This window comes from Pinus tabuliformis, chromosome 3_1 (genome assembly GCF_031772625.1).
Source record: "Pinus tabuliformis cultivar Carrire ecotype Pingquan chromosome 3_1, CPIR1, whole genome shotgun sequence".
NCBI classification, from domain to species: domain Eukaryota; kingdom Viridiplantae; phylum Streptophyta; class Pinopsida; order Pinales; family Pinaceae; genus Pinus; species Pinus tabuliformis.
Window position 1 is genome coordinate 328,535,256 of NC_142301.1, and position 22,363 is coordinate 328,557,618.

Genomic DNA, 22,363 nt, shown 5'->3' on the forward strand with positions numbered 1-22,363 from the left:
ATGTCCTATCTGACCCTCAGGCATCTCATACAAGGCTTGGTATCCAGGTGCAGGGTGCCAAATAACTGGACTGCGGAACCTACAACCTAACCAAGATGGCCCTTCCCTCAAAATAAGTTCACCATAGAGGCTCAAGCGATTAGCAGCTAACTTAAAGTTCTCATAATTAAATGGTTCCCTGAGTTGGATATTCAAATTAGAGGTCTGATATCGAAACTTAGCAATTGCAATGGAAAGGTCCTTAATGGTAAAATTGTATTCTATCCCTTGTCGATTGATTATTGCATGAATGGGTCCTAATGCTTCAATCACGCCCAAACTCCTCATGAGGTTCCTATGTTTGTTCCACAATTGTAATGGATCTGTAGGCTCAGCTCTTACCCATAAGTCTAATCCATTTTCTTGTCTTTGGAAGGAATTATAGGCTTTAAGCCATTTGATTTGATTAACTCCAAATGAAATAAATGCCTACAGTTGGATATCCCCAACGAAAGGGTCTGGGTTCTGCTCTGTCTCTTGATCTAACACAAGGTTATGGAGATAGAATTCACACAATAATCTTTGAACCTTTACTCCATAGTGCTTACAACAATTTATGAAATCATCAATAGTATTAATTTGTATAGGGGCTCCTGCTTTGACAGCCTTAATTTTCAATTGCAAGTATTGTTCCATTAAAAACAAGGCATAATTCTTAGCAGGGGCTCTACATGCTAGGACGTCAGTGTAAAAGGAGCATAAGGTATCCATCTGTATGATAACTACATCTAACCTATGAGTTACCTTTGTGACTCTTTCTTCTTCCTTTCGCCATCCTTCGAAGGCTTGACTTTCAGATAAATTGACATCCCTTAGCTGTTGTTGTAATTTTTCATACTTTTCTCGAGAAACTGTTTGTTCTGTAAGTTTTTCTACTGCTAGTTGAGCTTGCATCAAACCCTCTCGTAGGGTTACTGTCCTCAGATCACTATCCCACATGGTAGTGGTAAGTGGAAGGTCTACGTGAATCTTCTTATTGCATCGTCTCATGTTTATGATTTGCATTCCTTCAGAGGGTTTTATCTTTGTTTGAACTTCTTTTTCATAGGCCGATATATCATCTGTTTGCACTTCAACATGGGAAACAACTGAATTTTGTTCCTTTTGGTTTTGAACGACAGATTTCACTTCAACAGGGTTTTGAACGGCAGACTACACTTCAATAGGGTTTTGAACAGCAGACTGCACTTCAACAGGGTTTTGAATGGCAGGCTGGACTTGAGTCCTTCAAATATTTTTCTTGGGGGGTTTTGCTGGAGTGGTTGCATATCTTACCCTCGAGGTCCTTTTTGCTCTCTTTCCTATTTTCAAAACCCTGATTTGTTGTCGAATTTGTGCTATCACATTTAGCAGTCTTTGTTGTTCTTTTTGTAATCTCTTAATTTCTTCTATTTTCTTAGAAAGAACATTTGTCTGTTTACTCGGTCTTGGACTGTTGTCTTGACCAATTCCCTAGTTCTCTTCTTTGGGTGCTCCTTCAGTGTTCTGATCAGGTTGCTCAGGAGTAAAAACCCTGACTGGTTCTGTTATTTACTAGGTGACTTCTTTTTCCACCCCTTCTTCTCCATGAAATTCCTCCAGTGTAGTCTGGCTGGGAACAGATTTTTCATCCTCTGTATCTTCATCACTTTTCTCTCTAGATATACTTTCATCATGAACAGAATGATTCTCTTCCTCGTCGCACAATTCTTGAGATGCATTTTTGTCCTGAGCAGAATGTTCCTTTGGTTCTTCTTCGATATGGAGGTCTAGCAGGCTGAGAGGCTGAGCATATTTGCCCATATTGGCCAGAAATTGGGCAAATTCATCCTCTTGCAATGGATTTTGCAATGGGCTCTCTTCACATTGCTCTGTCTCTTCCCTCGCCTGCCCAGACTACTCAGTCTCTTCCTCTATTTCTCCTTCCTCATTTTCCTCCATCTCTTTCTCATTCTCCTCTCCTTCTAATTACAGGGGTAGCTTGTCCCCTGAATCATCTATCTCCACTGGTTGGCTAGTATTCCCTTGGGAATTTTCTAGCCTCCCTCTAATCCATTCCAATCTAACTAATTTCCTCCATTTCAATGGTCTATTCGATGTACTGGCAACATGTTTTCGTTTTGGGGCTGGTAGAGTCATTCCCCCATTTATCTTGGAAATTAGTTCTTCCTAACTGCTCTATTGGTGAGCAAGACTGTGACTAACTATAAGTCGTATCAGTCCATGGTGACTTAATACTGATTCTACATGTCGTGATTTTTTCATGCTTCAAGCAACATCATGTAGTAAAGAATTTAAAAATGCAGGCAAATTCACAGAGCATTTCTATTTTAATATGGCTAAAAGTTTAAGGTGTCGTGGTATTACCACGTCTTTCTGGTCTTCACAAGTGATGTAGCTCTGAGTGATCTTAGCCAATTCTGCCCACAACTCTCCTAATGCTACTGGTAGAACTCCCTTTCCTCTTACTGTCAGGTTCTGCCCTTCATCTTGGAAGATTTTTATAATTTTTCGTAGTCTCTCCTTCTTTAGAGTCCACACAGGTCCAGTGGCTGGTAGTCTGGAGACCTCTGCAATTATGTCATCGGTGACTGCTATGTGTCTCCCTCTCATAGTGGAGTGATATTCTTGCAAGTTCTGCAAGAATTCTATTGCTACGATCTTGTTGGATTCTTGTAAACAATTGAGATAAACTAGCCATCTTGCCCTTGTCAAGATTTCCCGTGCAGCATCAGAAACTCTCAATACCTGTGGTTCTCTCCGAATTGATCTTCCTCCCATGTTTTAGCACACTGTAAAAATGTAGAGATGACAATGGAACAACAGGTTGTTCAAATTGTTGGAAATATAGATAAAATAACAAAACAATAAGGCTCGTTCAAATCCTAAGTCACTTACTAATTGCTGCAGAGCATAATACAAAAATAGCTTAGGAACAACAAACCATGCAAATTGAAAAACAATATACCATTAACCCTTGCTATTCCCAAGTGAAAATTCTTGGAATAATGGTTTGACACGTATACTAGCAAATTACGAGGTCACCTGCTTCCCCCCTGCAATGTGATAGGCCATCCTCGGCCGTCGAATGAGGGAGTGGCGTGCCAAACTGCCATGGTACAGAGTCATAAAGGAACAACGTATACCAAAATGCCATGTTTACAAAAGAAGCAGGTTTCCAAAATCAAGGTGTATAATAGGATCGCTTAATAAATAAGAGAATGTTGTGATATGATGCGAGGCTGGGAGGATAGGACAACTGACGTGCACAAAATGTTTGATGCGGTCATTATCAACTTTTTTGTCATGATTGGTTATAATATATTTTCATGTGTTGAAAGGTTCGGGGAAGTGGTATACATAATCTCATTTGACCTATTACAAAGGTATAAGACAAAGAAGGGTCTTGATGATTGCTATTGGTGTATAAGGAATGTGACTTCAATACCATTAACAGAGCTCTGTTTCCCACAGGTGTCCATAACCTTGACAGAGTTGTTTGTTTCACCCATGGAACCATGATCCTTTGTGTATGCTTAGGAAGTGTTTTGCAATGTCAAAATGGAGGTCATTATGCTAGCTTGGTAACCAGTTAAACCATAATACCATTCACCAGGAAGGAGTGAAAGGTGGGCAGGCTGGCTCGTGTTGAGACCTCTTGTTCCAAGGACTCTTTACTTTTTTCTGATGTGCCTCTTGGATCATATCCCTAGTGTGGTGGCCATAGTGGGAATGCCACTTCACTTTCTTCCTTATGATCATGGTAGGCTGGCTCTTGATGAGACCCCCTATCCTTCATTTAACAACCCATATTAGCAAATCATATAAACATTTTCTCTTTTATAAAGTACTTTCCTATTTATACACAAAGGGTGGTTCAACACTCCTTAAGAGTAGGAATGGTGGAAGAAGTCTTAACATCTCAATAGAAAAATATACCCTTTGTTCTTATTCCTTAATAATGATCAAAGAAGATTATGGGAATTTAAAAAGAACCACCATGATAAAGATAACCAATCATACCAGTATTAGTAGAATAATAACAACAAAGCGATGAATAATTGTGTCCTTTCCTCTTTCCTCCTATCAATGCAAAGCAATTTCCTGTAAAAATAGCGATTTTATGTAATTTACTGATTTCAGTGTGCTCTAGTTTTGTATCCATTGCATAAGTGTATAGCTGTGCTCCAAATCACAAGAAAAAACTTGAAACTATTGTATATTGAGAGGAATAACAGTTGTCTTTTGATTGGAATAGCAAGGAGAACAAGCATAAGTAAAAGGAATACGAAAATGTTGTCGTTTCAAAGAGGAACAAAAAAAAAACAAGTGTTGTTCCTTTAGAAAAGGAACAGTCAGACAATACAAGTGCTATTTCTTCGGGGAAAAAAAAGGAACAACAGAAAAATGCAAGTGTTGTTCCTTTGGAAAAGGAACAACAAAAAATACAAGTGTTGTTCATTTGGAAAAGAAGGAACAACAAAAACCAAAAGTGATGTTCCTTTGGAAAAGGAACAGCAAAAAGCGAGAGTGTTGTTCCTTCAAAAAAAGGAACAAAAAAAAAAAAAGTGTTGTTCCTTCGGAAAAGGAACAACAAAATGAAAGTGGAAAAGGAACAGCCAAAACAAAAGTGCTATTCCTTTGGAAAAAGGAACAACAAAAAAACAAAAGTGTTGTTCCTTCAGAAAAGGAACAACAAAAAATAAAAATGTTGTTCCTTCAGAAAAGGAACAGCAAAATGAAAGTGTTATTCCTTCAAAAAAGGAATAGTAGAAAAACAAGAGTGCACATAAGTGCTATTCCTTCAAAAAAGGAACAACAAAAACGACAGTGCTATTCCTTCGGAAAAAGGAACAGCAGAAAAATGCAAGTGTTGTTCCTTTGAGAAAAGGAATAGCAAAAACGATGAAACTGTTGAGCCTACAAAAAGGGACAGCAAAATGTAGAGGTGTTGTTCATTGAAAAATGAACAACAAGGCGGTGAGAATGCTGTTTCTTCCTAAAAGGAATAGCAAAGTGCAAATGAAAAAAAAAAAATCTACAGAGAAGAATTTACGCTAACAAAACAAAGGAATTAAGTACAGAATGTAAGAACAATTGAATCACTTAATGAACCAAAGGTGAGGAAGATTTCTCTTCCTCCTCCAAAATTTGCATGTCGAAGTCTTCGCGGAGTTGCTGGTAGAAGGATTCCCGAGTAAGTGGTTTGCGATATAGTCGAACTCGGTGGCTGTTTGCCTTGAAGGTATGTCTAGATCTGTCAATGGTGATTAGAGTAAGGGTGACGTTATCATGTATCTTCTGGATTTCGTATGGCCCCAGCCAACGAGTCTGAAGCTTCCCAGGAAAATCCTGAAACCTAGAATCGTATAGGAGCGCCCAATCTCCTTCGTAAAAGACATTCTTTTTAATGAGAGCATCATGCCATTTAGCTCGCTGTTGTTGGATCAATGCAGTGTGTTGAAGGGCAGAGAGTCTGATTTCATCTAGCTCATTGATCTACTATAATCTCTTAATCTATGCTTCGTTTAGATCTAGACCGACTTCTTGTGCTATTCGCAGTGTTTGTATCTCGAATTATATCGGGAAGATGGGTTCCTTTCCAAATACCAGTTGGTATGGAGAATGGCCGGTAGTGCTTCTCCATGTTTTTCTATAATCCCATAAGGCTTCTGGTAATCTTGCAGCCCAATCACGCTATGTGATGCAATGGTTTTTGTTAGGATTGATTCTATTATTTTATTGCTGCTTTCTACTTGACCATTTTCCTATGGGTGGTATGGAGTAGTAATTTTATGTTGGATATGATAGTTTTTTAGTATTGCAGCAATCTTGTTATCAGCAAACTATGGTCCACCATCTGTAATTATATCTCTTGGAAGCCCATATCTCACAAATATATGGAACAAGAACTGTATGACAGAATTCTCTGTAGCTCTCGAAAATGCCTCTGCTTCAACCCATTTGGTGACATATTTTGTTGCTACCAAAATATATGTTTTCTGGTTCGAGGATGGGTTAATTGGACCAACAAATTAGAGGGCCCATTGCTTGAATGGTTCAATAACTAGTTGTGAATTTAGGGGAATTTTGTTGGATTGTCCAGGACGTCCTGCTCTTTGGTAGCTGTCACAAGCTTGAACGAACTTCTTTGCATCTTTGAAGATCATGGGCCAATAATACCCTGTTTGCAACACCTTGTGACCAATTCTTCAATCATTGAAATGTCCACCACATGGTCCATCATGACAAGCTTTCAAAATTTCAAAAATTTCATCTTCGCGGACACATCTCCTGATGTGCATATCTGCCCCTGTATGAAATAGGTAGCCCCCAATCCAAGAAAATCGAGTACTTCGCTGGACAATCTGTTTTCGTTCATTAGGGGTCAGATGTTTTGGTAATTTGCCTACTGCTAAATAATTTGCAACATCAGCATACCAGGGTGTTTTAACAGTGACAGCAAACAAATGCTCATCTGGAAATTGATCTTCAACTGTTGCTACGTCCATTGGTTTTGGCATTCGCGAGAGAAAGTTAGCTACAGGATTTTCTTTTCCAGGTCGGTCCTTGATTGTGATATCGAATTCCTGCAATAAAATCAGCCATTTGGTTATTCTACCATTTGTGATGGGTTTATTCGCTAAGTATTTTATGGCAGAGTGATTTGTATACAAGATAACAGGATATCCAGTAATATAATGCCTGAATTTATTGACAGCATGTATTACAGCTAAAAATTCGTTTTCAGTAATAGTATAATTCAATTCAGCAGGAGATAAATTCTTGCTAATATAATAAATTGCATATGGCTTTTTATCTTCTTCCTGCCCAAGGATTGCTCCAATGGCTGTATCTGAAGCATCTGATGAAATTTGAAATGGAAGGTCCTAATTTGAACCTCTAAGGACTGGGGCTGTTGACACAAGATTTTTCAGATCCTGGAAAGCACGGTCACATTTTTCTATCCAAAGAAAGTCAAAATTTCCTGTCAGTGCATATAGAGGTGTAGCAATATGAGAAAAATGTTTTATAAATCTTCTATAATAACCAGAAAATCCAAGAAAATTGCGTACCTCTGTCTGAGTGGTAGGAGTGGGAATTAGCAAAATTATTTGAATTTTGGCCGGGTCTACCTGTATACCAGTTGCTGAGATATAATGTCCTAAAATAAGTCCTTCCATCATCATCATATAGCATTTTTCATGGCTCAAATAGAGCCTGGTGGCAATGCAGCGCTGGAGCACTTTTTCCAGTGTGTTCAATGCTGGGTCAAAATCATCTCCATATGGTGTAAAACCATCCATGTATACTTCGAGCCCTTCATTTATTAAGTCTTAAAAGATGCTGAGAATAGACCTTTGAAATGTGGCAGGGGCATTGTATAGGCCAAAAGGTAAAACTCTATAGGCAAATGTTCCCTAAGGACAAGTAAAAGTAATTTTGTCTTGGTCTTCAAGGGCAATCTGAATTTGATTGTATCCACTGAAGCCATCTAAGAAAGAAAAGAATTTCTTTCCTGCCAAAGTGTCTAACACTTGGTCAATGAATGGAAGGGGAAAGTGGTCTTTTTGTGTTTCTTTATTTAGCTCTCTATAATCTACATAAATCCTCCACTTTCCATTATTCTTTGGCACCACAACAAGTGGAGAGACCCATTTACTATTGGAGATAGGATAGATGAAGTTCACATCTAGAAGTTTTTGAAGTTCATCTTTTACAATGTCTTTTAGATGAGGATTAAGTCTCCTTTGTGGTTGGTGAACAGGTCTCGCATCTTTCTCTATGTAAATGTGGTGTGTACATAACTGGGGATCAATTCCTTTCATGTCAGGATAGTCCCATGCAAATGCTTCTTTGTATTTCATTAGTAGTTGGATGAGCTTCTCTTCTTGTTCGGAAGTTAGGTTGGCATTAATGTTTAAAGTCTTTCCTGGCTCAATTTCTAAAAATTTTCTATTTCAGACATAGGTAGTAGGTATTGTTTGATCATGAGTATCTTTAAGAGGATCTTCTTCTAATTCATGATCAAATGTTGCTTCTATCATGTGACATTGTATGTGGGATCTAGATTCAACTTGGCTAATAAAATTGTTAATGGCATCATCTTCTGTTTGGTCTTTGAAATCGAGGGCCTCTTCTATGGTTAATGGAGATCTAATATTTTCGGTAAGGTATGATATAGGGTGTTTGTTAGTTTTTATTATTGTGACACTTGGCTAGGCTGGAGGATATAAAGCTAGATTCTTGATATTAGTTCCCCTAGTTATGGTCATACTGCCTTGTCGGCAGCCAATATAAGCATTAGCAGTTGCAAGCCAAGGTCTGCCTAAAATCAATGGATGTCCATTAAGTCAATTTTTGGGGTTTATTATTAGAAAATCAGCAGGATACTCCCATGAATCAATGGATATCATGACACCATGCAGTGTGCCCTCTGGCCTAACCACAGATCGGTCAACTAGTTCTAATAAAGTGGAGGTCGGTTCTACTAATGTAATGCCCAATTTTTGACAAGTGGTGGTTGTTAATATATTAATTGCAGCTCCTAGATCAACTAAGGCATTTGAGAAGGTTTGTCCATTGATTTGTACGGTTACTATTGGATTTCTTGGGTCTTCAAATTTAACGGGTGTTTCTTTTCCTGATAATAGGTCGGATAAGGTACCAAATACTTGGACTTTTGGGTTATTTGTTATTCTCCTCCTTGGTTTTTTTATACATAGCTCTTTTATGGTCTTTGCATATATTGGGATGTCTTGAATGGCTTGGAGGAGTGGGATTTTTATGTACAAATTTTTTAGTTCTCCCAGAATGTCAAAATAAGGATGTTGCATAGGTCGAGGCATAATTAATCGTTTTGGGAATGGGGGAGAAGGTGTGGTTGCTTGATCATGAATTTGTTGTCTAGTCACATCCTCTTCTTGTGGCGGTTGTTCTATAGGTAACTGATTTTCAACTTGAGTGGTTTTATCTCCCTCTATTTCAATGATGCACCCCGATCTTAATTGAAGGTCATTACACTCCCTTAGATCGGTTCCTATCTCTAGTGTTTCAATTATTTGAATAGATTGGACTGGTCTATTATTCAGATTAGCGTTGGGTTGGGCTAGGAGTTACGGTCTTAAGTTAGACTGGGGGTTTTGTTGTAATGCTGGCAGTGTAGGTTGAGGGAGCGGAATGGTTCCTACTGGCTGATTCATCGGTCTTTGCCAGTTTGTCTACCAGGCTTGACTCTGTGAAGTAGGAGGGGACCATTGTGCTAGATATACATTGTTTTGCCAATATGGTGGAGTATAGGGAAAATTTGTCCAATTGGGTTGCTTTGTTTGGTTTGGCCATGGTGATGATGAAGGAAATGGTTGTTGTGACCAATTCGAGAAGGGAGGTTGATTTTTCCACATTGTATTATATTGTCAAGCATGATATTGTGGAGGCTGAAAAGAAGAAGCTGGGTCTGGGAACATACCTGATTGTCGTGGATGCCATTGATGGCGCTGATTGAATAGGTACACTGGTTCTAGCTTTTCTTTTACTTCCTTGTATACTGCTTTCAATCCAGGAAGTGAGGGACAGCTCTCTGTAGAGTGGTCTTTTGTACAAATGGCGTAGACTTGAACTGCATCTAATGGACACTCCTTTTGGTTGTGTTTCTTTATGCATCTGGGACAAAAGATTTCCAAATTATGTTCTGCCTCTGCTTGCTTTTCTTTAGCCTGCATAATATCAAGTTGTGTTGTTAATGTCCCCAATATGTTAGTTTTAAAATTTTCTAATAAGTTTTCAGTTTCTGTGCGAGTTACTCCCTCTGCAGAGATTTTTTTGTCCCTTATAAACCTGCCATGTTCCGCTGGTTTCAGTATTGTGCCGCCTCTCGAGCTCCTGATACATAAATTAATAATGTCAACAAAATTTTCCTGATAAATATCTCCTTTTCCCATAATATTTAGTGTTTCAATCCATTGTTCCTTCATTCCCCTAATTAATGTTGTTTTTAATACATTCTTAGATAAGGGTAATGATGCATAAGGAGATCTTTGAAAATTATACTGAAAACGATCAACATATTCTTCTAATGTTTCATTTGGTCTGGCTACCATCTGAAATATTTCATCTTTTAACTCTCTAGACCTACAATAATCTTGATATTTTTTTAGAAAAGACTCTTTCATTTGATCCCAGTTATTTATAACACCACCACCCAGCCCCATAAACCATCTTAAAGAAGCCCCTTTTAATGTAGAGGGAAATAATTTCAGTTTCTAGGGATCGGTGGTATAGTCATATCCTCTACACAGCACATCAAATTCAAATAAGAATGCATCCAGATCTTTTGATGTAAGGCCATGGAATGTAGGGATATGCTGGAGAGGAATTTCTTTCATAGGTGCATTAGTTGCAGTATCCACAATGGGGTATTGCAGCGTAAAGGTTTGTGTGTTTGGCTGGTTCTAGGGCATTTGGTCAAATATATGCCAATAGCCTTCTGGGATATCTAGGAGGGTATTCCTAGGTTGTCGAGGGGGAATGGCTCTAACAAGAATGGCCTTAACAACAGTTCCTTTAGCTGGGATGATGAGAGTGCCTAATGTCTAGGGCGATTCTGGTTCTTGAGTTTCTTCAACTTCGTTATAAATGATTTTTGCAGCGCTTCCCTTATCTGGGCTACTTAATGGCTGAATTATCCCAAGAGGAGATCTTGGTTCTTTAGTTTCCTCGGGTTCTCCTCTTCCTTCACATAGGTTGCTAAGGTTCCCTTCTTGCAATGATTTTGGGCTAGAATTTTCAATTTCTTGAAAATCTTGCTCTTCGGTTTGACTATGCAACTCAGCAAAGGCTACAGATGGTGATCCCGTGGCCTGAAGAGAACTAGTAGGTTGTCTAGAAGTAACTTTTCTAGGTACTACTGAAGGCTGAGATTCTGCTTTCTTAAGGATTTCGTCTATAAAGGTCAATCGGCCAAGGGTCACCGACCCCTTAGCTTTGTCAAGCTTGGGTAGAACTTTAGGATTATTTTCAGGCTTTTTCTGCTTAGTCATGGACACAAATCAACTGCTAATTTCTACCCAAAGAAAACAACAACAAATCTACAGGAAAGTGGGCAAGGAGCAGGCTATTACATGCTCCGTATGCAGGTTCTTACCTTTCATTTTTAAAACCCAATTCTCTCCTAGCAGGTTCTTACACTACTCTGGAAAAGAAACAAATGGCTACACTCTTCCTCAGCAATAGCGCCAAAATGTCGAGTAGTAAAAGGGGTCTTTTTCACCTCTATTTACCCTACATTAACTTATCAATCCAGGAACGATTTGTTATCTCAAAGAGTGTACTCAGTTTGAGGCGATTATTTGTCAGAGTAATGCTAGTAGTATAGTGCTCTAAATACAAGAGTAAATGGATGCTTAAAACAAGATCTACTTACAGAAAATCTCCTTAAGACTCAAATGATGCATTTAGAAAACTATAGCAATTTATCGGTCAAGGGTGTTGGCATTATGAGACAAGTGTTGTCCTTGATGGCAAACCACACTGATGAGAAATCTTAGTGCAGAAGGACAGCAGCAAGGAATTGATGATCAGACTATAAGAAGAAGAGAAAGTTCATACACGCAGGTTCGTTAAGCCCAAGTCGCGTGTACACGCAGGTTGGCTACAGTAAAAGTGCGTGTATGAGAAAACGTACCTTTGGTCCATGACGGTTAGTTCTTGGAAGTTGTGCCTATGGTTTTGGACCTTGGTGTCTCGACGGACGTGTTGATCCCTAGTTTTGAAGTTGATGGTATTGGATTTCTATGGTTGTGGCCCTTGGTATTGAACAAGGCCTAAATCTATATAAGGAGAAGGAAATCATTAGGCAAGTGCATCTGAAATGTCTTGAATATCTGATAAAGCATTAGATCCAGTATGCAGGGTTATGGGTTGATGATGCATTGCTTGATCTGAGCTAAGGAGAGATCTCATCGGTTGATGGAGAACTAGATCTAAGGAGAGATCGGGATCAAATGGTTTGAAATGAACTATCTTTATGATGCTTACTCTAGATCTACATACTGATGCATGTATTGTTCTATAAGTGTTATGAGTATGACTGATGTCTGGTACAGCTGCAAGTTATGAGAAATTATTTTTAGATCTGTACGCGGGTTGTCTTTGGTAAAAGCGCGTATACACGCGGGTTTGATTCATCGAATTAGCGTATACATTGTAAAGCTTGATATTTGAAGTTGCAGATGGATCTGATGGTTATTACAGAGTTCTGTGTCTGCTCTGTGTTCTGGTGACTGTTGTTAACAGGGTTTCAGTGATTCAGAGTTTGATGATTGTTTTGAGCTTCAATGATAGTTATGGGTCCAGTATGAAAATTGGATGAAAAGTGGCCTTACAGATTATGTGTTGTGCTTCAGTGTATCCAGTCTGAAAATTGATGAAACGTGGTACCTGGAGGAGAGAAGATTGTAGGCAAGCACCTACGTACTAGTATCTAAGCTAGTACAAAAGCTAAAGGAGATCTTTGGAGCATTGTAGCAGGTAGCAGCCTGCGTACTAGTAAATGGATCGGCTAGTACAAGAGCAAAGGGGGTTGTAGCTCCCGTACTGGCATAAGACTGCACCAGTACAAATATTGTAAAAGGATTTTCTTATTAAGAAGAAGATTGAGATGACTTGCAGCAGGTGGTTTTCACCCACATTGGGTTTCCACCTTATATCTTTGTGTTCATGTGTGTGGCTCTTGTGTGATGTTCTGTTCTGTTATTCTGCACCTGTTTACTGTTAATATGCTTAATAATGATCTGATGCATTCACTGAAGATTAAGCTAACTGAATTATAAGATCTCTGGATATACGCGAGTTTCATTAGACACAGTAGCGTGTACACGTGGGTTCACTAAATTGAAGTAGCGTATATGTTTCTGAGTATGAAATTGAAAAAGTTTGATTGATCTGATAATACTGATTCACCCCCCCCTCTCAGTATTATTTCCAACAATTGGTATCAGAGCAGGTCCTTTGGTAGAAGCTTGATCGCTTGAAGGAGATCCGTGGAACAATGGGAAAGAAGCTTAAGAGGAAAGCTCATAAGAAGAAGAAGACATCTTAGAAGATCTATGACAGTGTGAGAGTCGATTGGGGATTAGGTATAAGAAGCTCTTCAGATTCAGAATCAGATTCAGAATCATTATCAGGTATGAATGTGTTATCCTCTGATGTTCCAGCTATATTTCCTTGTGAAAGAGACGGAAGTGATAGTGAAACTACTGAACTTGCTCTTATGGGTGAACAAGAAAGAAATGAGATAGAAGCAGAATTTAGAAGACTAAGAAGCAAAATTAGAACTCAAGAAGATATTCTGAACATAAAGGATGGAACTGCTAAGACTCAACGAGAGTTATTCAAGGAGAAATATCAAAAGTTGCAGGTTGAAGCAACATCTCTAAGAAATGAAGTCAATGACAAGAACACAACCATCAAGAAACTCAAAGATAGATCTAGCTACTATGAAAATCTTGAAGCTACAATCCTCTCACTAAAAGGAGATCTTGAAGAATCAAAGAAGCAGAATACAGATCTACTCCAAGCTGCTGCAAAACAAGAAAACGAAGTCACCAGCTTAAAATCTCAACTAGAATGTGCCTTCCGAGTTCGTCAAATGCAGCAGGATCTGAATGAAGAACAAGAAAAGGAGATTCTCAAACTAAGGCATCAGTTGGAAGAAGGAAGGAAAGATGGAGAAGACATGAAGAAGCAATGTCTAGAAAAGGAGGAACAACTTCAAGTTGAGGTAAATATCTTGAAAAGTAAAATAGAAGAAAAGGATAAGATTTTACGATTTCAAGATAGTTCTAAAGTCTTGGATGATATTCTTAGTAGTCAAAGGTCTCCTGCTATCAAGACTGGACTTGGTTTTCATGAATCTGTTGAAGGTGAATCTAGTTCATAAGGTGAGGCAAGGAACTCTAAAGAGAAATCTAAAATGATCAACAAGGAGATGAAAGGTCAACCCCATCAACATTCAAGGAAAAAGACTCCTCAAAGAAAATCTTTTACTCCTCCTATGAATAATGTTGAATGTTATGTATGTCATAATCTTGGACATGTTGCAGCTAGATGTAGAAGAAGAAGAGTTCAAGACTATTATGCGGACAGGTCATCTCAATCAAGGTACTTTAATGGATATTGCTTTACTTGCAATATGTATGGTCACAAAGCTGCTGATTGCTACAGAAGGAACATGAAACATGTTAGATGTTATGCATGTAACAAGCTTGGACATATAGCAAAGGAATGCAGGAACAAAGGATGGACATCACACCGAAAGGAGAAAACCTCATCACACTTGAAGATATGGAGGAAGAAGGAAGTACAGTCAGCACAATGTACTGAGACACAGCACAACACAAACATATCAGACTCAGGGGGAGCTGAAAGTGTAAACCTTCAGTGTCCTGAATCTCATACGCAAGTTCCTTAAAGGGAAGTCGCGTATATACGCGAGTTCGACACTGCAAAGTCGCGTATATGTCAGTCTGAGGAAAAGCAGTGGGGACAGGCTCAGAAAAGGGATCTGATATGATTCAGTCCATTATTTGCTCTATTGGTCACAGTTTGCTGAGGATGTGTGGAAATGTTTTGTTACTTGTATGATGTCTAGAAGTGTTTTTGATCCTAACTTGAGGATGATGATGTTTTGATGCTTATTGCTGATATATGCATGATCAGATCTAACAGATGGCACTGGTTGAGGGGGAGCATATGACTTTAGTAATTCATTGTTGGCATTATGGTTAATAATCCTTGGTGATGATTCCTATATGGATAAATGATACATCTTGCTATGATGTGGTTGTGAGTTATCTATGATAAACTCTCATATGATTCTTGAAGTTACATAGAAGATGTTCAGATCAGATTTATGATTGATTCTTTGATGATGAATATATGGTGCTTACATGGTAATCTTCATAAGGACAAGGAGAAGTACAAAGCTTGAATACACATCTTCCTCTCTTGATGATGAGTCACTTATATACTGCTGTTGTCATATGCATAAAGATCATACAGTTATGATGCAGGCACTCTTGTGAATAAGGATTGTTGTTGTTAATGATATCAAGAAGTTTTGTCAAATGTGTTGGAAATAATACTGAGAGGGGGGGTGAATCAGTATTATCAGATCAATCAAACTTTTCAATTTCATACTCAGAAACATATACGCTACTTCAATTAAGTGAAACCGCGTGTACACGCTACTGTGTCTAATGAAACTCGCGTATATCCAGAGATCTTATAATTCAGTTAGCTTAATCTTCAGTAAATGCATCAGATCATTATTAAGCATATTAACAGTGAACAGGTGCAGAATAACAGAACAGAACATCACACAAGAGCCACACACATGAACACAAAGATATAAGGTGGAAACCCAATGTGGGTGAAAACCACCTGCTGCAAGTCATCTCAATCTTCTTCTTAATAAGAAAATCCTTTTACAATATTTGTACTGGTGCAGTCTTATACCAGTACGGGAGCTACAACCCCCTTTGCTCTTGTACTAGCCGATCCATTTACTAGTACGCAGGCTACTACCTGCTACAATGCTCCAAAGATCTCCTTTAGCTTTTGTACTAGCTTAGATACTAGTACGTAGGTGCTTGCCTACAATCTTCTCACCTCAGGTACCACGTTTCATCAATTTTCAGACTGGATACACTGAAGCACAACACATAATCTGCAAGGCCACTTTTCATCCAATTTTCATACTGGACCCATAACTATCATTGAAACTCAAAACAATCATCAAACTCTGAATCACTGAAACCTTGTTAACAACAGTCACCAGAACACAGAGCAGACACAGAACTCTGTAATAACCATCAGATCCATCTGCAACTTCAAATATCAAGCTTTACAATGTATACGCTACTTCGATGAATCAAACCCGCGTGTATACGCACTTTTGCCAAAGACAACCCGCGTACAGATCTAAAAATAATTTCTCATAACTTGCAGCTGTACCAGACATCAGTCATACTCATAACATTTATAGAATAATACATGCGTCAGTATATAGATCTAGAACAAGCATCATAAAGATAGTTCATTTCAAACCATTTGATCCCGATCTCTCCTTAGATCTAGTTCTCCATCAACCGGTGAGATCTCTCCTTAGCTCAGATCAAGCAATGCATCATCAACCCATAACCCTGCATACTGGATCTAATGCTTCATCAGATATTCAAGACATTTCAGATGCACTTGCCTAATGATTTCCTTCTCCTTATATAGCCTTAGGCCTTGTTCAATACCAAGAGCCAAAACCATAGAAATCCAATACCATCAACTTCAAAACTAGGGATCGACACGCCCGTCGAGACACAATGGTCCGAAACCATAGGCACAACTTCCAAGGACTAACCGCCATGGACCAAAGGTACTTTTCCACATACACGCGCTTTTGCTGAAGCCAACCAGCGTGTACACGCGACTTGGGCTTAACGAACCTGCGTGTATGAACTTTCTCTTCTTCTTATAGTCTGATCATCAATTCCTTGCTGCTGACCTTCTGTACTATGATTTGTCATCAGTGAGGTTTGCCATCAAGGACAACACTTATCTCATAATGCCAACAATCTCCCCCTTTGGACTTGATGGCAAAGCTAATTTGTCACACTTAGAACTATCATCTGATTCCTTTGAGCTGTCCTCCATCAGTCACATCTGATATCTCTTCTGAAGATTCATCCAGTTATACATAAGTGAGATATTCTTCTATGAGAGGGTTGCCATCAAGTACAACACATGCATCATAATGCCAACAATCTCCCCCTTTGGACTTGATGGCAACAACGCCAAATCACTCTCCCCCTTTGACATCAAGGGCAAAGGGTGAACCAAGATATTCTCTTCCTTTGTTGAATCATTCCACTGTCCATACTCCCCCTGAGTACCTGCTGAAATCTCTGAATAGTCTCCCCCTTTGTATATGCCAAGGTGTACCAATCTGTCAATGCTCCCTCAGAGTGCATGCTGAATCTCTGTCCTTCTGAAGTGTGCTGTTCATGCTCTTCCTGACTGTAGGCAAGATCTGCAAAAGATGTTCTTCAAGAAGAACATGACTCTATACATCATAAAAGACCTTCCTATCACCAAAGACTCATACATACATCCATCTCTCAACTAAGTGAGGATATACAAAAATTGACTCATCCACCCAACCAAGTGGGGATACATCAAAAGTTTACATATGACAACCAATCATATTGCATCAATCATCCCAGGCATAGTGGGGAAACCAAAATAGGCCGTTACATGACCTTGACACCATGAAAGAGATACCACAAAAGAGATATATGACATAGAGACGAAATAACTAGACCAAGACTTATGAAAGTCACTAGCAGCATCTGATAATCACCATTCAGATCAGCAACCAAGAGATCCTTCTGTTCTCATTTCGCCTTTGTTCCTCTTGAAATCAACACCAAATGTGAACTAGAACCAAAAGCTTTAAGATAATGCCAACAATGCATCATTGGAAGATTATCTGCTCCCCCTGAACCTGTGCCAGATGATCTCTGTCAGACCTATATTAGACTTTCTGCAACCAACATCTGTCCCTGCTGATTTCCTTCAAATCTCTATATACGCGTCTGTATACACATAAACAGGCGTATATACGCAGATATCCCTTACGCAACACGCGTACACCATATACGCGACTATCCCCTTGTAAAACTGCTTATGCACGCGGGTATCCTTTAAACAACACGCGTACACAAATTTCCATATCAGCAACCTGTAAATGTCCTGTAGAGAATAGGTCATCAACCTATAACAAGGTATGTCTGTATCAATTCATCCCTTTGAACAGAATTCAGAGTCATTCACATTGTATCATGTGTGAAACCACCATAGCCATTTCATCAAGCTCTACATGATCCAAGTATCATTACTTGGGGACATCTGCATCAATTAACATATGTAAGTATAAACCTATCATCATATGGATAAGAACTCATCACCATGTCTCCAATAAAGCAACTTTGAGTAGTCATCCATGTATCAGCATTATGTATCTTGAGCTCAAGCTTATTTGACAAAACTTCTTGATATCATCAACAACAACAATCCTTATCCACAAGAGTGACCCATCATCAAGTGAGGAAGATGTATATTCAAGCTTTCTACTTCTCCTTGTCCTTATGAAGATCACCATGTAAGCACCATATATGCATCATCAAAGAGTCATCCATAAATCTGATCTGAACATCAACTATGTAACCCCAAGAATCATATGAGATTTTATCATAGACAACTCACAAACACATCATAGCAAGATATATCATTTAGCCATATAAGAATCATCACCAAGGATTATTAACCATAATGCCAACAATGAATTACTAAAGGCATATGCTCCCCCTCAACCAGTGCCATCTGTTAGATCTGATCATGTATATATCAGCAATAAGCATCAAAACATCATCATCCTCAAGTTAGGATCAAAAGCACTTCTAGACATCATACAAGTAACAAAACATTTCCACACATCCTCAGCAGACTGTAACCAATAGAGCAAATAATAGACTGAATCATATCAGATCCTTTTTCTGATCCTGTCCCCACTGCTTTTCCTCAGACTGACATATACGCGACTTTGCAGTGTCTAACTCGCGTATATACGCGACTTCCCTTTAAGGAACTTGCGTATGAGATTCAGAACACTGAAGTTTTACACTTTCAGCTCCCCCTGAGTCTGATATGTCTGTGCTGTGTTGTGTCTCAGTACATTGTGCTGACTGTACTTCCTTCTTCCTCCATATCTTCAAGTGTGATGAGGTTTTCTCCTTTTGGTGTGATGTCCATCCTTTGTTCCTGCATTCCTTTGCTATATGTCCAAGCGTGTTACATGCATAACATCTTACATATTTCATATTCCTCCTGTAGCAATCAGCAGCTTTGTGACCAAACATATTGCAAGCAAAGCAATATCCATTAAAGTACCTTGAGTGTGATGATCTTTCTGCATGATGGTCTTGAACCCTTCTTCTTCTACATCTAGCTGCAACATGTCCAAGATTATGACATACATAACATTCAACATTATTCATAGGAGGAGTAACAGATTTTCTTTGAGGAGTCTCTTTCCTTGATTGTTGATGGGGTTGACCTTTCATCTCCTTGTTGATCATTTTAGATTTCTCTTTAGAGTTCCTTGCCTCACCTTGTGAACTAGATTCACCTTCAACAGATTCATGGAAACCAAGACCAGTCTTGATAGCAGGAGACCTTTGACTACTAAGAATATCATCCAAGACTTTAGAACTATCTTGAAATCGTAAAAGCTTATCCTTTTCTTCAATTTTACCTTTCAAGATATTTACCTCAACTTGAAGTTGTTCCTCCTTTTCTAGACATTGCTTCTTCATGTCTTCTCCATCTTTCCTTCCTTCTTCCAACTGATGCCTTAGTTTGAGAATTTCCTTTTCTTGTTCTTCATTCAGATCCTGCTGCATTTGACGAACTCGGAAGGCACATTCTAGTTGAGATTTTAAGCTGGTGACTTCGTTTTCTTGTTTTGCAATAGCTTGGAGTAGATCTGTATTCTGCTTCTTTGATTCTTCAAGATCTCCTTTTAGTGAGGGGATTGTAGCTTCAAGATTTTCATAGTAGCTGGATCTATCTTTGAGTTTCTTGATGGTTGTGCTTCTTTCGTTGACTTCTTTTCTTAATGATGTCACTTCCTGCTGCAATTTTTGACATTGGTCTTCCTTGTCCTTGAGTAGCTTTCTTACCTTGTTTCCTTCTTCTATTTGGGCCTTTAGTTTGGTAACTTCTTCTTTGAAAGCACATTCCCTTTTGTTCAATAGATCTTGTTGATCTTTAACTTTGTCTGCAAGCCTTCTAAACACTGCCTCTATTTGACACTTTTCTTGCTCACCCATAAAAGCATGTTCAGTAGTTTCACTATCACTTCCATCACTTTCACAAGGAAATATAGCAGGAACATCAGAGGATAACACATTCATACCTGATAATGATTCTGAATCTGATTCTGAATCTGAAGAGCTTCTTATACCTAATCCCCAATCGACTCTCCCACTGTCATAGTCCTTCTGAGATGTCTTCTTCTTCTTATGAGCTTTCTTCTTAAGCTTCTTTCCCATTGTTCCACGGATCTCCTTCAAGCGATCAAGCTTCTACCAAAGGACCTGCTCTGATACCAATTGTTGGAAATAATACTGAGAGGGGGGGTGAATCAGTATTATCAGATCAATCAAACTTTTCAATTTCATACTCAGAAACATATACGCTACTTCAATTAAGTGAAACCGCGTGTACACGCTACTGTGTCTAATGAAACTCGCGTATATCCAGAGATCTTATAATTCAGTTAGCTTAATCTTCAGTAAATGCATCAGATCATTATTAAGCATATTAACAGTGAACAGGTGCAGAATAACAGAACAGAACATCACACAAGAGCCACACACATGAACACAAAGATATAAGGTGGAAACCCAATGTGGGTGAAAACCACCTGCTGCAAGTCATCTCAATCTTCTTCTTAATAAGAAAATCCTTTTACAATATTTGTACTGGTGCAGTCTTATACCAGTACGGGAGCTACAACCCCCTTTGCTCTTGTACTAGCCGATCCATTTACTAGTACGCAGGCTACTACCTGCTACAATGCTCCAAAGATCTCCTTTAGCTTTTGTACTAGCTTAGATACTAGTACGTAGGTGCTTGCCTACAATCTTCTCACCTCAGGTACCACGTTTCATCAATTTTCAGACTGGATACACTGAAGCACAACACATAATCTGCAAGGCCACTTTTCATCCAATTTTCATACTGGACCCATAACTATCATTGAAACTCAAAACAATCATCAAACTCTGAATCACTGAAACCCTGTTAACAACAGTCACCAGAACACAGAGCAGACACAGAACTCTGTAATAACCATCAGATCCATCTGCAACTTCAAATATCAAGCTTTACAATGTATACGCTACTTCGATGAATCAAACCCGCGTGTATACGCGCTTTTGCCAAAGACAACCCGCGTACAGATCTAAAAATAATTTCTCATAACTTGCAGCTGTACCAGACATCAGTCATACTCATAACATTTATAGAATAATACATGCGTCAGTATATAGATCTAGAACAAGCATCATAAAGATAGTTCATTTCAAACCATTTGATCCCGATCTCTCCTTAGATCTAGTTCTCCATCAACCGGTGAGATCTCTCCTTAGCTCAGATCAAGCAATGCATCATCAACCCATAACCCTGCATACTGGATCTAATGCTTCATCAGATATTCAAGACATTTCAGATGCACTTGCCTAATGATTTCCTTCTCCTTATATAGCCTTAGGCCTTGTTCAATACCAAGAGCCAAAACCATAGAAATCCAATACCATCAACTTCAAAACTAGGGATCGACACGCCCGTCGAGACACAATGGTCCGAAACCATAGGCACAACTTCCAAGGACTAACCGCCATGGACCAAAGGTACTTTTCCACATACACGCGCTTTTGCTGAAGCCAACCAGCGTGTACACGCGACTTGGGCTTAACGAACCTGCGTGTATGAACTTTCTCTTCTTCTTATAGTCTGATCATCAATTCCTTGCTGCTGACCTTCTGTACTATGATTTGTCATCAGTGAGGTTTGCCATCAAGGACAACACTTATCTCATAATGCCAACAAAATGAGCTTGATCTCAAGATACATAGTGCTGATACATGGATGACTACTCAAGGTTGCTTTGTTGGAGACATGGTGATGAGTTCTTATCTATATAATGATAGGTTGATACTTGCATATGTTGATTGATGCAGATGTTCCCAAGTAATGATACTTGGATCATGTAGAGCTTGATGAAATGGCTATGGTGGTTTCACACATGTGAATGACTCTGAATTCTGTTCAAAGGGATGAATTGATGCAGACATACCTTGTTATAGGTTGATGAATTATTCTCTACAAGACATTTACAGGTTGCTGATATGGAAATTGGTATACGCGAGTTGGATAAGGCCTATCCACGTATATATGCTTGTTTATGTGGATGCAGACGCGTATATGGAGTTTTGAAGGAAATCAGCAGGAACAGATGTTGGTTGCAGAAAGTTTGATATGGGTCTGACAGAGATCATCTGGCACAGGTTCAGGGGGAGCAGATAATCTTCCAATGATGCATTGTTGGCATTATCTTAAAGCCTTTGGTTCTAGTTCACATTGTTGTTGATTCAGGTGGAACAATGGCGAAAGGAGAACAGAAGGATCTCTTGGTTGGTTGATCTGAATGGTGATTATCAGATGCTAT